This window comes from Cryptomeria japonica, chromosome 6 (assembly GCF_030272615.1).
Source record: "Cryptomeria japonica chromosome 6, Sugi_1.0, whole genome shotgun sequence".
Classification (NCBI taxonomy): Eukaryota; Viridiplantae; Streptophyta; class Pinopsida; order Cupressales; family Cupressaceae; genus Cryptomeria; species Cryptomeria japonica.
The window spans coordinates 11,603,845-11,617,363 of record NC_081410.1 but is presented as its reverse complement, the minus strand read 5'-3'; the positions used below and the strand labels follow the sequence as shown (position 1 = coordinate 11,617,363).

Here is a 13,519-nt window from a genome sequence, read left to right as displayed (position 1 = left end):
CATAAGGAATTTGTGTGTGTACTTTGTATTTAAAATCACAGCCTCATCTACCTTCATGTGTGCATGTTTTGGTTTTGCACATCCTATTTTAGTTGCAAATACTTCTTAGTGAGCCTTTTATTCTATATAGACTCCTGGATTCTCGCTTATGGAGACCAACTTCTATTTTCTTTAGTTGATCAATGTTCTTGAGACCACTGATACCTTTTGATGTGCCATTTGCATCTTTGACTGCTAGATTGTTATATAGTTGCAATATATTAGTGTGAATTCATCATCTGTGCATTGTTTGAATAGTGTCATTTGGTCATTTTATGCAAATTTGTGCCTTTTTGATTTTGATCTTCATCCTAATTTCAGTGAAGGTTCTTTAGTTTTATTAGTAAAGCAATTAATCACTAGAATTAGTTTGCATTTTTTATGCTTTAGTGAAGTTCTTCATGTTCATGTTCCTAATACTTTAGGGACAGCTCTTGGTAGGTTTCTAAGTCCTAGTCATGTTTGAGCTCTTTCGGATGGTAGTTTTTTTCCCTATAGGTTTTCTCCTTTTTTCCACTTGTGAGAGACTAATTTATAATTAAGGGAAGAAAGTTGTCCTTGGATCCTCCTTCCTTTATTGTTTTCATCATATATGGGTACCTCATCAAGCTTCTGTTGGATTGCATCATCACTTCAATGACTGAGGCTTATTAACCATCTCCAGATTTTCCTCGAGTCTAAGAGCATGATGGCAATGCCACCATGGTCTTCTTATGATTTTTTTCATGCAAGATATATATTCCCTTTATTTCTCAGGTCTTCTTTAGGAACCCCTGTTCTTAGACTGTTTGAACTTTGATCTATTATGGTGGATTTTTGAATGTTAAAAATCCCTAACCCTAATTATAATCTTTATCCCTAACCCTAATTATAATTATAACCCTAACCCTAGCACTAATTCTAACCCTAACTCTAATTGTAATCACTAAGACTAACCCCAATACTAATTCTAAGCCTACATATCAGAACCTTGGAGTTACAAGGTATGTGTGTGGTTGTGCAAGGTTATTGGTTGGATCATGGCGATCATAAATGGAATAAGATGATGTTTGATGTTTGATGTTTGAATTGTTAGTTACTAGCATTCTTGTGTTGTGTAATGCAATTCAAATTTGGTTTACTTTGTCGCACATGCCCAAGACTAAGAGGTCTTACAGGTAAATAAGGGTATAATTATACTAGGGAGATGCCCATAAAGCTTCTGTTGGATTACAGGTCATTGATGTTAAAGGGCCAATCAGTGGCCTGTATAATTTCAATGCGTACGAAATCTATGGCACCCCAATCAAGATTTTGTAGCTAGGAAAAAGTGATTAAGCCTACATGGTTGACCCATGTCTAGCTTCCAAGCACAAAAAGATTGAATAAAAATATGCAAAAGTAATCTCATTTGGGACGACCCCCTTTAGAGCCGTCCTTGTTTTAGGGAAATAAAATTAATTTTTAATTGATCTTTGTTTGGGTCCCAAAGATGGACGACCTCATGGACTTTTGTGCCTAGCTTTGGGCAAGGGTTTGCAAACTATAAAAAATATATAACTAAATCTGTTTGGGCTGACCTAAGGAAGGGGATGCAACCCTAGGTTAAAGTGCTGTTTCAGGTGGTATAAATAGAAGATCTTTGAGGATCATTTATACAACAATTCATTGCATATATATCCCATCCTCAAGAGCAGAACTAGACATAATTTGGAGCATATTTATGAGCAGAAATCAGACATAATTGAGAGCAGATTTATGAGTAAAAATTAGAGATACTTGGAGCAGATATGCATATTTTTGTGAAGATATATTTCAGATTTGAGAGCAATAATTGAAGATCATATTGAAGATCTGAGTAGAGGTATATTTCAGATTTCAGATTTGAGAGCAATAATTGAAGATCATTTTTGTGAAGATATATTTCAGATTTGAGAGCAATAATTCAAGTGTCCCTTTCACATATCTAAGTGCTCACTTTGTTACAACCTAATTTTCCGACTCTAGTACAATCATGAATTTGGAGATGTAACTCATCAATAGCTCAAATTTAGTGGCTATAAGATAAGATAAGGTTGCCCACTAATTGCCTAATGCCGACTCATTTAATACCTTTGAGTCTGTTTTGGCTAAGAGCTTCAACCCTTTTTCTATAGGTGTAGATGAGATTTTCCAATCCATCATTTTGAACTTGTCAAGAGAACTCCTGACATATTTAGATTAAGAAATGAAATACCACTTCCTGTTTGTAAAACTTCTACACCTAAGTACACTAATGTAGGAGGCCCACTAATTGCCTAATGCTGACTCATTTAATACCTTTGAGTTTGTTTTGGCTAAGAGCTTCAACCCTTTTTCTATAGGTGTAGATGAGATTTTCCAATCCATCATTTTGAACTTGTCAAGAAAACTCCTGGCATATTTAGATTGAGAATTGAAATACCGCTTCCTGTTTGTAAAACTTCTACACCTAAGTACTAATGTAGGAGGCCTATGTCTACCATGTCAAAAGTCATATTCAAATTACATTTGATTTGTTGAATCAAGTACACCTCACTACCTGCAATAATGATATCATCTGCATAAATGACCAATAGAATGATCTCATTGCCTATTCTTTTGACATACAAATTTGGATCCAAAAGACTTCTTTGGAATCCTTGTTGAACCAAATACCTATCAATCTTAATGCACCATGCCCTAGGTGCCAGCTTCAAACCATATAGAGCTTTTGTCGGTATGAAAAAGTTTTGTGTTGCTTCCTTGCTTTGCAAACTCCACAAATACCTTGTATTTGTTGTTGTATGTCAAGTAAGCAATCAAACCAAATTCTTTGAGTCAACTAAGGTAGGTAAGGTTGAGGTGAATGCCATAATGTATTGATATCTAAAGCACACTTGACTGCAAAAGCACACTCTTGAACTTCTCTAATATAAACAAGTTGATACAAACCATGATCTTCAATACCAACAGTGATGGTGTAATTGGATTCCTTGTCAGTAAATATAGCATCGAGAAAAATGGGATTTTTCCCTCCAGAAGGTATTTCTACATTTCCCGTCAATAATAGTGTAATCCTCACTACCACTGAAGATCACTGAATCTAGCAAGATGTATACTTCGTGAGCCAATGTAATGTCCCCTTTCCTAGTGAAAATAATTAATTAATTTTAAGTTGTCAGACAAGTATATTAAAAGACAGCTTTAACTAATTATTTGAAAGCGTCTAAGGTTGAGATATTAAATATTTAAATAAAGTCACTTTTTAGTTTTTGGAGAAACAAGAATGAATTATATTAAAAAGTGATTTTAAGACTTTAATTTTGGAAGTTGTTGGGTGTAAAGTGCGCTGCATTTTCTATTATCTTTTCTTCTGTCTTACCTCGATTTCCTTGTTCCTAGGTCCCTCTTTTGCCATTTAATTATTAGGAAAGTGAAAGATATTTGACATGTTTCTAAAGATGAAAGAATAATTCCTAAATACCAAAATCATTTGAGGAAATAATGAATTTCGACTGGTTTTGCTACAGGAACTGCAGGTGAGGAAATATCAACCATGTGGACAAGACCTCAACCACACGTGGCTTGAATGTTGCTGGATTGTTACTTGTTTTTGTTTCTCTATTCTATTTTAAGACAGTTGTTTCAGAATCATATGGTTTGTGGCTTGCGGCCAAACCAGAAACTATATTTAATATGTTTGTTGGCCAGCGGCCATAACAAACCTCTACCTTATTTTGATAGCATTCACTGAACTAATATGTATATATATGTGTGTGATTCCGAGACAGTAAACAATAGATAATATATAGACTTTGCAGATCAATTCTATCTCTTGTTTATGAATGCTTTGATGAATGCGGTGTATTAATTGAGCTGGAGTAGATCATTCTTTGTTTACTCACCACGAGAACCAGAGGAAGGGCCCCCTCTTGGAACCTTGGTGAGGTTGTTTTTTATTTATAGCTGTGTGATAATTATTCGGTGTGATTCTGTCTTCGTTAATTGTATGTTCTGTAGTGTGCTCACAGTTTAATTCAAATTCTGTGTGCGATAATAATTCCGCTTGCATAATCCATTTGGTGATAAAAGATTTATGAAGTATTCTTTGCAGGTTATCCTTGTGACTTGAGGAACAGGGTGTGCGTATCCATTATTGTACTCATCATACCAGACTCCATTCTATTCTACTCTGTTACATTCAGTTTCAAATTCGCCGTTGTTACGCTTCACTCGCAGCCTGTTATACTCTGCCATATTTCATCATCATTCCATCCTCCTGTCGCATTCTGCTTTTCTGTTACCTTCCATTACACTGAACTTCCTGACGCACTCTAACCTCCTGTTGCAGACTGAACTTTCTGTTGCTTGCATTGTCTCAATCCAACCTTAGCGACTATGGTTTCTTTTATCTAGATTAATATTTGCTGACAAATATTTAAAGAAGTATTAGTAAGTATGACATTAATTTCATTTGTTTCAAATTTAAAGAAGTATTGATTTCATTTGCTTTGAATTTAGAAAGGTGTGTTCAATTGCTTTAGGAAGTGTGTTCTGAATTTAAAGAGGTGTGTTTTTACTTTTTAGAGAGGTGTGCTTTGAATTTTAGCTTAGAAAGGTGAGATCGAATTAAGTTTTTACATGCATTTCACCCCCACCTAGCTCATTATCTTCATCCCTTAGGCAAACAGCCACAATACCTTTCATTAGTCTACGACCCCGGATTGACACATATAGGTACAACTAAGGACATCATACAAGCCCAATTTGAGTCAAAACAAGAATTAATTTGGTTACAGTTTTATCCAATCAGAAGTTTCCAGGAAAGGCTATAAAAGGGAGTTGTCTCTTTTGGAAACACAAAGAGAAGATAGAAGATTAAAAAGGTTCTTTTCTCTGCGGAGATTACTGGTTTGGGCTTGAAGCCAAACTAAGCCGGTGGGATGGAAACCCCAAAGGATTCTAGCGCTGAGGACGGAAACCCTCATGCTTCTTGGAGAGGTTCCACACAAGGATCAACAAAGTGCTAAAAGTTAAAGCGAGAACGAAAACCCTCGTTTATGGTGGATTTGTTCTTGAGGTGATTTCCAGGTTTGCATTTGATTTAAAGATTAAGTTTGAGTACGGTGAAAACCTTGAGCTGAGTTCTCCAAAGAAAAGAAATTAATATATATTGTTGTTTACACATTGGAGGGGGGAAGCTTTCAAAAAGCAGTGTTGAAGAATAGGGAACGTGAATCAATATTCTTAATTATCCTTGGAAGGACTTTGAGCAAAGTCATTACAGTTTTGGTAAGGGCATGTGAAGACAAAGCTGATTTGTATTTAGCACCTCATAAGGAACAGCAGCACTTTAACAAGTAATGAATTCATAGCTTCAACTATATTTCTATATTATAATCGGTTTCTTATGCTTGCAGGTCCTTTTGTGTATAAATTAAATATAAATCAATTGCTCTTACCTAGCTGCAATGGAAGTTATTACAAATCTATCCTTGAAGGGGCATTTGCAGGGTAAAAAAATTATTATGCACCTTATCTGTCTGATGTGGGTGGTCTTATTTGTATTATTCCTCCAGTCAAAGCGTGGAGAAAAGAGGATTATGGGAGGCGTCTCTAAGTGCCATCGTTCCATTAATTGCAAAATTTGTGGTCATGAGTATTTAAAGAGGCGTTAATTCTGACTTCAAAATGGCCATTGATTTGGTGTTAGAAAAAAATCAAGGAAAATTTTCTTAAGGACTTTGTTGGATGCCAGTTCTGATTTTGCAGTTTTACATGGAGAAAGGGACAAGCTGCCACTTGGGACTGAGACAGAGTGAGTGCTTCAACCAAGGCATGAATCATGGCATCTAGATGACAGAAAGAAGACAAAATGAGTGCAATGAGAGGATTCATGGGTTTCTTACATGCTGCACTTAAGACAGAAGTCGTGTAAGACTTTGATATTTGGTACCTGATGGGGGTCATTCTTTTACTGTTGTGTGGAGGTGTTAAGATTTAAAGTGTTAAAATCAAAGTCCTCATCGAATGAGACAAGGCTCATGAAGACAAAATGAATGAACAGAAATATAGCATGAAGTTTGGAGTTTGTAAAAGAACGTGAGGTTTTGGTTGCAGGTTTGGTGAGGTTTAAGTGATATTCTTCAAGTCTTCAGTAGTCCCTGTTTTTGCAGACTCCAAAAAGCTACAGCAGAGATCTGTGTTATTTCCTTGCCTTCACGGATAGCTGTTCCTGAGGTATGGTAGCATCAGAATTAATTCTGAGCACTTCATGGTGATTTTATCCTTTGAGAAGAAGATCACAAGCACAGCTGCTGCTCCTGGAGTTTGTTTTTGGCACAGATATGGGATTAGATTGACAAGTGAAGCCGAACTTGTTCACTGTACAGTTTGGAAATGGTAATCCAAGTTTTCTATACATTGCTGAGCAATTCTGTAAGCCATAATGATATTTTCTGACTGAAACATATGATGTAATATGTCTCTAAAATCAGACTTTAGTGCTGCTCAATTAGTATTTGCATGGAGAAGCTGTTGTTATGTAACTCCAGTGTGCAATGATGTAATCAGTTGGATTCAAGCAATTTAAGGTCAGATTGAAGTTTACTTCTTATCTGTTGTTCAAATTCAGCTTATGTTAACTCAGTCATTCCATTAATAGATATCTTGCATTTGGTTAATCTTTGTGATTCATGTTAAAAATGTCATCCTAATGAATGTAATATGAAACCAATGCAAAGTTGAAATAAACAAGTCCTGCAAGCAAACCAAAAGGGGTAGCACATTTCAACCAATCTTTACTGTGAGTGAAATGTCTAGATGCTCCAAAATCTATGTACCAAGATCTGCTCAGAATGCTCTGCAACATGAGCCTTTTGTGGAGGCCCTCCTAGGTTGGATTTCTTTTCAGTCAACCTCTTCCTGCAGTGCTTCTTATATGACCGAGTTGACCACAATAGTGATGTGATATTTTCAAATTCTTTGAAGTTCTTCAGTGTTCACTTGTACTTTCTATTGAGACCACTTGCCCTTGCCCTTATCCTTGGCTACAAAGGCTTGTTCCATACTCAATGTATCAATGCTGCTACCAAACTGCTTCTTCCATCTATCTTGTTGTAAGAGCTTCTTGCACAAATTGTCGAACTTTAGGTCAACAATTGTAGATGTGATGTTGAGTGTCTCAATGAAATGTCCAGAGGCCCATAATAAGCTTTTAAACGTAATGACAACCTTATCTTCTTCTTCCATCTTGCAACCATGGCTTCCAATTGATCATGAATGTATTTAATTTTCATCAAATGTTCTTACAAAGACATCTTCTCATCCATCATGATTGAGAAAAGCATATTTTTAAGGAAGAAGGCCTTCCTTAAAAATATGTTTTTCTCATCCATGATCCAATTGATCATGAATGTCTTTAATTTTCATCAAATGTTCTTACAAAGACATCTTCTCATCCATCATGATTGAGAAAAGCATATTTTTAAGGAAGAAGGCCCTACCTTTATTTGACGTCTCCTACAGATCTTGCAAGGCCTTCCAAATTTCCACAAAGGTTTTACTTGTTGGAACCTACAAAAGCATTTCATCTATTATTGATAACTCGGTCAACATGATGACTTCTCGATTACGCTCATCAAACTTCTCCTAGTCTTTACCCATGAGCGTTGGCCGAGTGTTAATACCAAGGACGATCTTATCAAGCCATCTATATTTGAAGATGTACACACCTAAAATCGATCATTGTATTTTGTTGATTTCGACGTAGCTTGTCTATTCTCGCTATCATTATTAATTTAATAATTTATTATTATTTAAATAATTACCATATTCTTCTATTTTCTAGCCTATTCTCTAAGGTAATTAATTTAACTAGTCCACTATACCCTTAACCCCTTCATCAAATTAAGTAAATTCTGCAATTTATTTAATTTTCATTCACCTTTTCCTTTTTCCTCCAAATGGGATTAAAACTAATTTTTAATTCCTCCCCTATTTCTCTCTACAGATGTCACATCCTCCTATATTTCCCACTTGCTCTCTAATCCTAATCCTAATCCCACCTAATTACCCTTCTAAACATGGGATCAACTCTTTGCCTTAAATGGCCTCCCCACTTGCCCAATCAGCCTTAAAGACTTGCTCCTTTTGGAAAGGTAACCCACATGGGTCTTCTCCCAAACATGGGTCCTCTCCCAAAAGGTCACATCAAGGAATTTGAAATTCCTTTAATCTTTGTCCTCTCATACGCAAGAAATGCCTTTATGGCAAGACCTTGTCCATATCCCAAGGGTACTTCCCCAGCCACCACCTCCCTCTCAAGCTTTCCCATCTTGCCACTTGGCAACCTCTCATGCCTTGTGAGAACCCTCGTATCCTGCACCCTTGATCTTTATCAAGCAATCCTAGCCATCCATTCCATTCACCCCTCATTCATACAACCAACATTTTTCTCATCTCATGCATCAGAATCCTAAGAGCACTATTTATGTTGCCTAATTTTTGAGTGAGCACACATCCAAATTGATCTTATTGGGCAAATCTGCACAACAAGGAGACCATCATACTTGGTTTGCAATATTTTTCAATATATTTTGATCCCCTTTCAGCCTAATCTTGAGTGTTGTGTTTTGTGATTTTGAGTTGTTTTATTGCCAATTCTACTCCTTTAGGAATCACATTTCATTGCACATGGAAGATTGTAAGCATGCATTGTTTCTAGGTGTTCAATTTTTAGCTAGTGAAGCATTAGCTGTGTTGGGTAATGAGGCCATCCTTCCTGAAATCCAAAGGTACAGAAAATAGAGAAACAATAGCTGCCCTGAAAGAAACCAAATACGTTTTTAGGAGAAATTTTGAAAACCCTAAGCAGCAAACAACACCTAGAAATTTATCAAAAAATTATTAAAAACCTGCAACAAAATTTTGGAAAGTTCTACTAAAACCCTGACCACCCATGTTTTTTGAAAAAAAAAATTAAAACTCCACGATTTCTGGTATTAGCCCCAGGTGAGCCCTACCTTGTCGTCAATTTGTCAAATTGTAAAATAATAGGAAGATTTTACCAAAAATGTAAGAAAGAAACTAACAAAACAATCACCTGTTGCATGCTGCTAAAACAGCAAAAAATGCCACAAATCTTTAGAAAAAAATCATCAAAATCTTTGCAAAACCTGTCAAAAGTAATTTTCAGACAAACAAATATGTGAATTTGCCAAAAAGCAGATCAATTTGCGCCAAAAAATGATCACAATTTCAAGAGAAACAAGAAATCGCGATTTTCAAACAAAGAGATGCATGATTTTCATAAAAAAAAAAGATTTTAATTAAGAAATGGGTTGCACGATTTTAACAAAAAAAATGGTGCGACTTTTTGCAACTTACAAGAACACCCAGAAAAATGTGTGATTTTATGAAAAAATGGCCAAAAAACCTTTTGCATGAATCCATACAATATCGTACTATTTTGCACAGAAATCTTTTGGAACTTGTGTCATGTACATGTGAGTTGTTACTGCCAATGGCAGTCTGTAGATCGCCACATAATCACCGATCCCAATAAATTTTCCTAGATGGCTCTAAATATCATATTACGAAAAAATACAAGACACAAAATGATTACCAAGATAATCAATATTAACCAAGGATGTCTCCTTAAATAAGAGTTACAAAAGATCTATCCGTAAAGAATAAGATTGACAACTACTAAAACAAAGGATAAGAACTTATCTCAAAGAATAAAAGAATATTCCTAGGTTCTATCCTAAAGACTTAATTGACCATTATAATCTAAAAATTACAAAAATTACTTTAATACTCCAAATGATCTTGGAACACTTTTTACTCCCTCTTTCTTTAAACCAATCTCTTGCAAATAAAGCATCTTTAAAGGAGTCATCTTGATGGACTTTCTCCTTCGCTCTTCACTTAGTAGAGCCAACACAACTTCTTCAAGTTTTAACTTAAAATATGTACTACAAATAGAAGGCGGGCATGAATACAAGAGTCACAAGGCGGGCATGAATACAAGAGTCACAAGGCCTACCCTTCAATAATTTGCCTTAACCCTTGGGCCCCTGCCATCGTTAGGTAGTTGGGTGGGAATCACCCAGAACTATAGTTTCCAACCTGCCAGATAGGTAGATAGAGCCTCCGACAATAGTTTCAGGAAGAACTGGACCACCAGATCATGATCCTATTTACGTAATAACAACTGGCAATAAATGAACGAAAAGCGAGATGACGGGTGGAAGCACCAACCCTGGTGAGCGGAAGAGTTTAGGTCAAATTCATTTTCGGATCACTTTCGTTGGGGTGATTGAGATTGTCCCATGAATCAAGTAATGAGCAAAGCAAAGTGACATATTTGTCCTCTTCTTCCATTTTTACATCTAAGGAAGCTAGTTGACTCGCTGCAATATTAAATGCATTTAGATAATCAACCATAGAGTCTCCTTCATGCATCTTTAGGGAATGCAACTTTTTGTTGAGAAACAACTTACAGGACTCTTAGGTTGATACAATGCAGCAATGTATTCATCCAAACAATATTTTCACTCAAACATTCATAATGACTTAATAAAACACGACATAACCTAATAAAGTTTCTCGCATGTAGTAGTTATCGCAATCCACTAATATCTTTCCACTAAAGGATCTTTCATCTTCAATTTCCAACAACTCTTTAAGTTGTATTTGTTGAATTTCTCAATCTCAACTCTCAAGCCACAAATCTAAAGTTTTGTTCATTGGACCTCTCAATCTCAACTCTCAAGGGACAAATCTAAAGTTTTATTCATTGGACCTCTCAATCTCAACTCTCAAGGCATTGGCCATTACTTCTGATTTTCAAATATGATCTCAACTCATATGCAGTTGTTTCCATTTTATAGAAAGAAAATATCATAAGAAGGCATCCCCTCCTTCAATGGATCAAGCCAAACGCAAACTCTAATCCCAAATGTTGATTTTATAGTGTTCATTCTTAATTAGGAACATAAAAATGGATTATATCTTGCTACTCTAAATAAGAAATAAGATTTAATTAAAATTGAACAAAGAATGGAGGAAGAGGTAAAATGGAACATAAGTGAATGACAACAAATATATGCTAGGAAAACTCTTAGAGTAACAAATCTAGAACCAAATGTAGATCCCACTAAATTAGTTCCGAACAAATCTTACCATACAATGAGGAGAGCCTCCATGTGATGTAGCCTTGAGGTCAACAATAGATCTAAATGTCACATAAAAAATAGGTGACTTGCAAGTCTTTTGCCAGAGAAATCAGCTCTAGAGTCACTCGCCCAAAAACTCGAGCAATTTTTTGGCATAAAAATAGTATTCCACAGGGACACGTCCCCCCTGAAAATGTAAGCGTTTCTAAGACCGGGACGTCCCCAAGATGTGGGGACTCCTAGAGAACGTCCCTTCGTCGTCCCTCCACCGCTACCAAGTTTCCTCTATCGTCTCTGAGGCATTTCCTCACCAGGGGGACGTTTCCCATAAGTTTCTTGTGTTAGAAACGCCAAAGGGGACTCCCAGACGTCCCCAAGACTCCCAGATGTCCCCAAGACTCCTAGATGTCCCTCGACCTTGGAAGGGACTTGCAAACTAACTTGCAAGTTTTTAATATTGATTGATATGGTTGAGTCTATCTCAAGCTGCTTGGCATTGTTTGGGGGCGAACATGGTTGCATAGAGTGAGTTTTAGGAGGCTTTAAGGGGTTGTTTGGACTTAAAATGGTGATGTTTCAGACTTGCAACATATTTCCAGTTGTATCAGACCTACATTGTTGTATACAGTAATTTAAACCAAAATGTATGTTTCGGACCTATAGTGATCATTTCAGCTGCCTTTTCAAGGTATTTTCATTTATTGTTTTCTATTGGATGCTAGTTTCATGACATTTGGGCAAATTAGAAAGTGTCTTTTCAATGTGCTGCCTTGCACCAACATTTGTATCAGCTTGTAATCATTATCAGTACTTAATAGCAGAGATAAGCATTGTTTTAGTTTGCATGGTTCTTGTTGGGAGTGCTATTTTTTGCTTTTTGAAAGGCCATGGTATTAGGGTTATAGCAGGGTTTAAGCTTTTTGTGTGGCATGTGTTTTGTCCTCGGTTCTTCTCTATTTCTCTGTTGACTGCTCTAGGAAGGGTCTCGTGTCTGTGATTACCGGCCTCTTGTATCGAGCCTAGCTGATCGGGCCAGTTGCCTCAATTAAAAATCACAAGGTTTCATTTTGCCCACAACTGTTAAATTTTCGTAAGTCTCTAATGTCTTGGCGCATATCCTAGCCACGACCCCTTTTTCCCTTCAAAAATCACCACGTGCATAATTGTCCCACTCAAGTGTCAGCCCAAGCATCCTAGAAGGTCACGGGATAGCGGGATCAACACTTAAATGCTGAGAAAGCTTATCTCGCAATGGTCATGCATCCTAGTCTCGAGCCATGTGGGATAGTGGGAAATGTTATGGCTAAAGGATATGTCTACCCCGCATGACCTTTGTGCTTGAAAAGTTGCCCATGCAGGCTAAGAAATTACTCAGCAAGAACAGAGATGCTTACCCCGCACGGTATCATATGGTCTATAATTGCGAAGGAGACAATGAGATAAAGGCTCCCTGCGGGATAGCGGGGACTGCTGAATTATCTTGGGAGTTTACCCCGCAAGGGTCACGATATGCATCAAGGAGCGTTGCGGGCTAAGAATACACAGTGAATGATGATTGTCCTCGCCACCCCGCATGATTGTAAGAAGAGGTAAAAATTATAGATGTTGTGGGGTAACAAAGTATTACAATGGACAAGGAAATTCTTGCCCTGCAAGGGTCAAAAAGGGAAGCAATGTATGCTGCAAGCTAAGTGGTCGGGAAGAAATAAGAGGTCCTAGATATCCTGCATGATCAAGAAGGATTTATCTACCAAAATGAAAAAGAGGACGCGAGAGCCCCATGTGGGGTAGCGGGAAAAGTGATATATGAGGGATGTTCTTATCCCGCAAAGCCGGAAGGTGCTAGCAATAAGCGATGCGGGGAAAATGGAAGCTGATAGGTTCGTTCTTCCCGCCGTCCCATAGCAGTAGGGAAATTAATAACGGGGAATCTTTTACAGCTAAAGCTAGAAACTTGTGTCCTGCGGGTTAGCAAGAAAAATGACAGCCAAAAGAGATTCATACCCCCCAAGGTTTAAAAGCACATAAAAGAAGTAGTGCGGGGAGAAGGGGGCTAAAAGAGTTTAGTACTCCCCGCTATCCCGCATCTAATAGTGTATGGGTAATGCGAAGAAGGAAAGCCAAGATCTACAAAGCTAACGCAAAGCAATGTGCGGGATAGCAGGAGCCTATAAAGGATAAACAAATGTTTACCCCGCAAGGGTAATATGAGCAGGTGAAGGGCTACGTGGAATAAAAGAAAGAAGGGAGATAGTAGTCCCCGCTATCCCGCAGTGATATAGCCCGAGGCAGAATGGAAGAAAAGCTATTCTCTCCAATAA

At 37.2% G+C, this 13,519-nt stretch overlaps 1 protein-coding gene and 1 non-coding gene across 3 annotated transcripts in view; one reads left to right on the top strand and one right to left on the bottom strand.

Moving 5' to 3' along the window:
* The window catches only part of LOC131069694 (uncharacterized), an 85,174-nt gene extending 81,343 nt beyond the window's left edge, over window positions 1-3,831 (top strand). The window contains exon 3 of the transcript XR_009358135.1: window positions 3,549-3,831. This is a non-coding gene — a transcript (uncharacterized LOC131069694). The remainder of the gene's footprint in view (window positions 1-3,548) is intronic.
* Window positions 1-13,519, bottom strand: part of LOC131069686 (kinetochore-associated protein KNL-2 homolog) — a 43,940-nt gene that overhangs the window by 2,710 nt on the left and 27,711 nt on the right. The window lies entirely within an intron of this gene.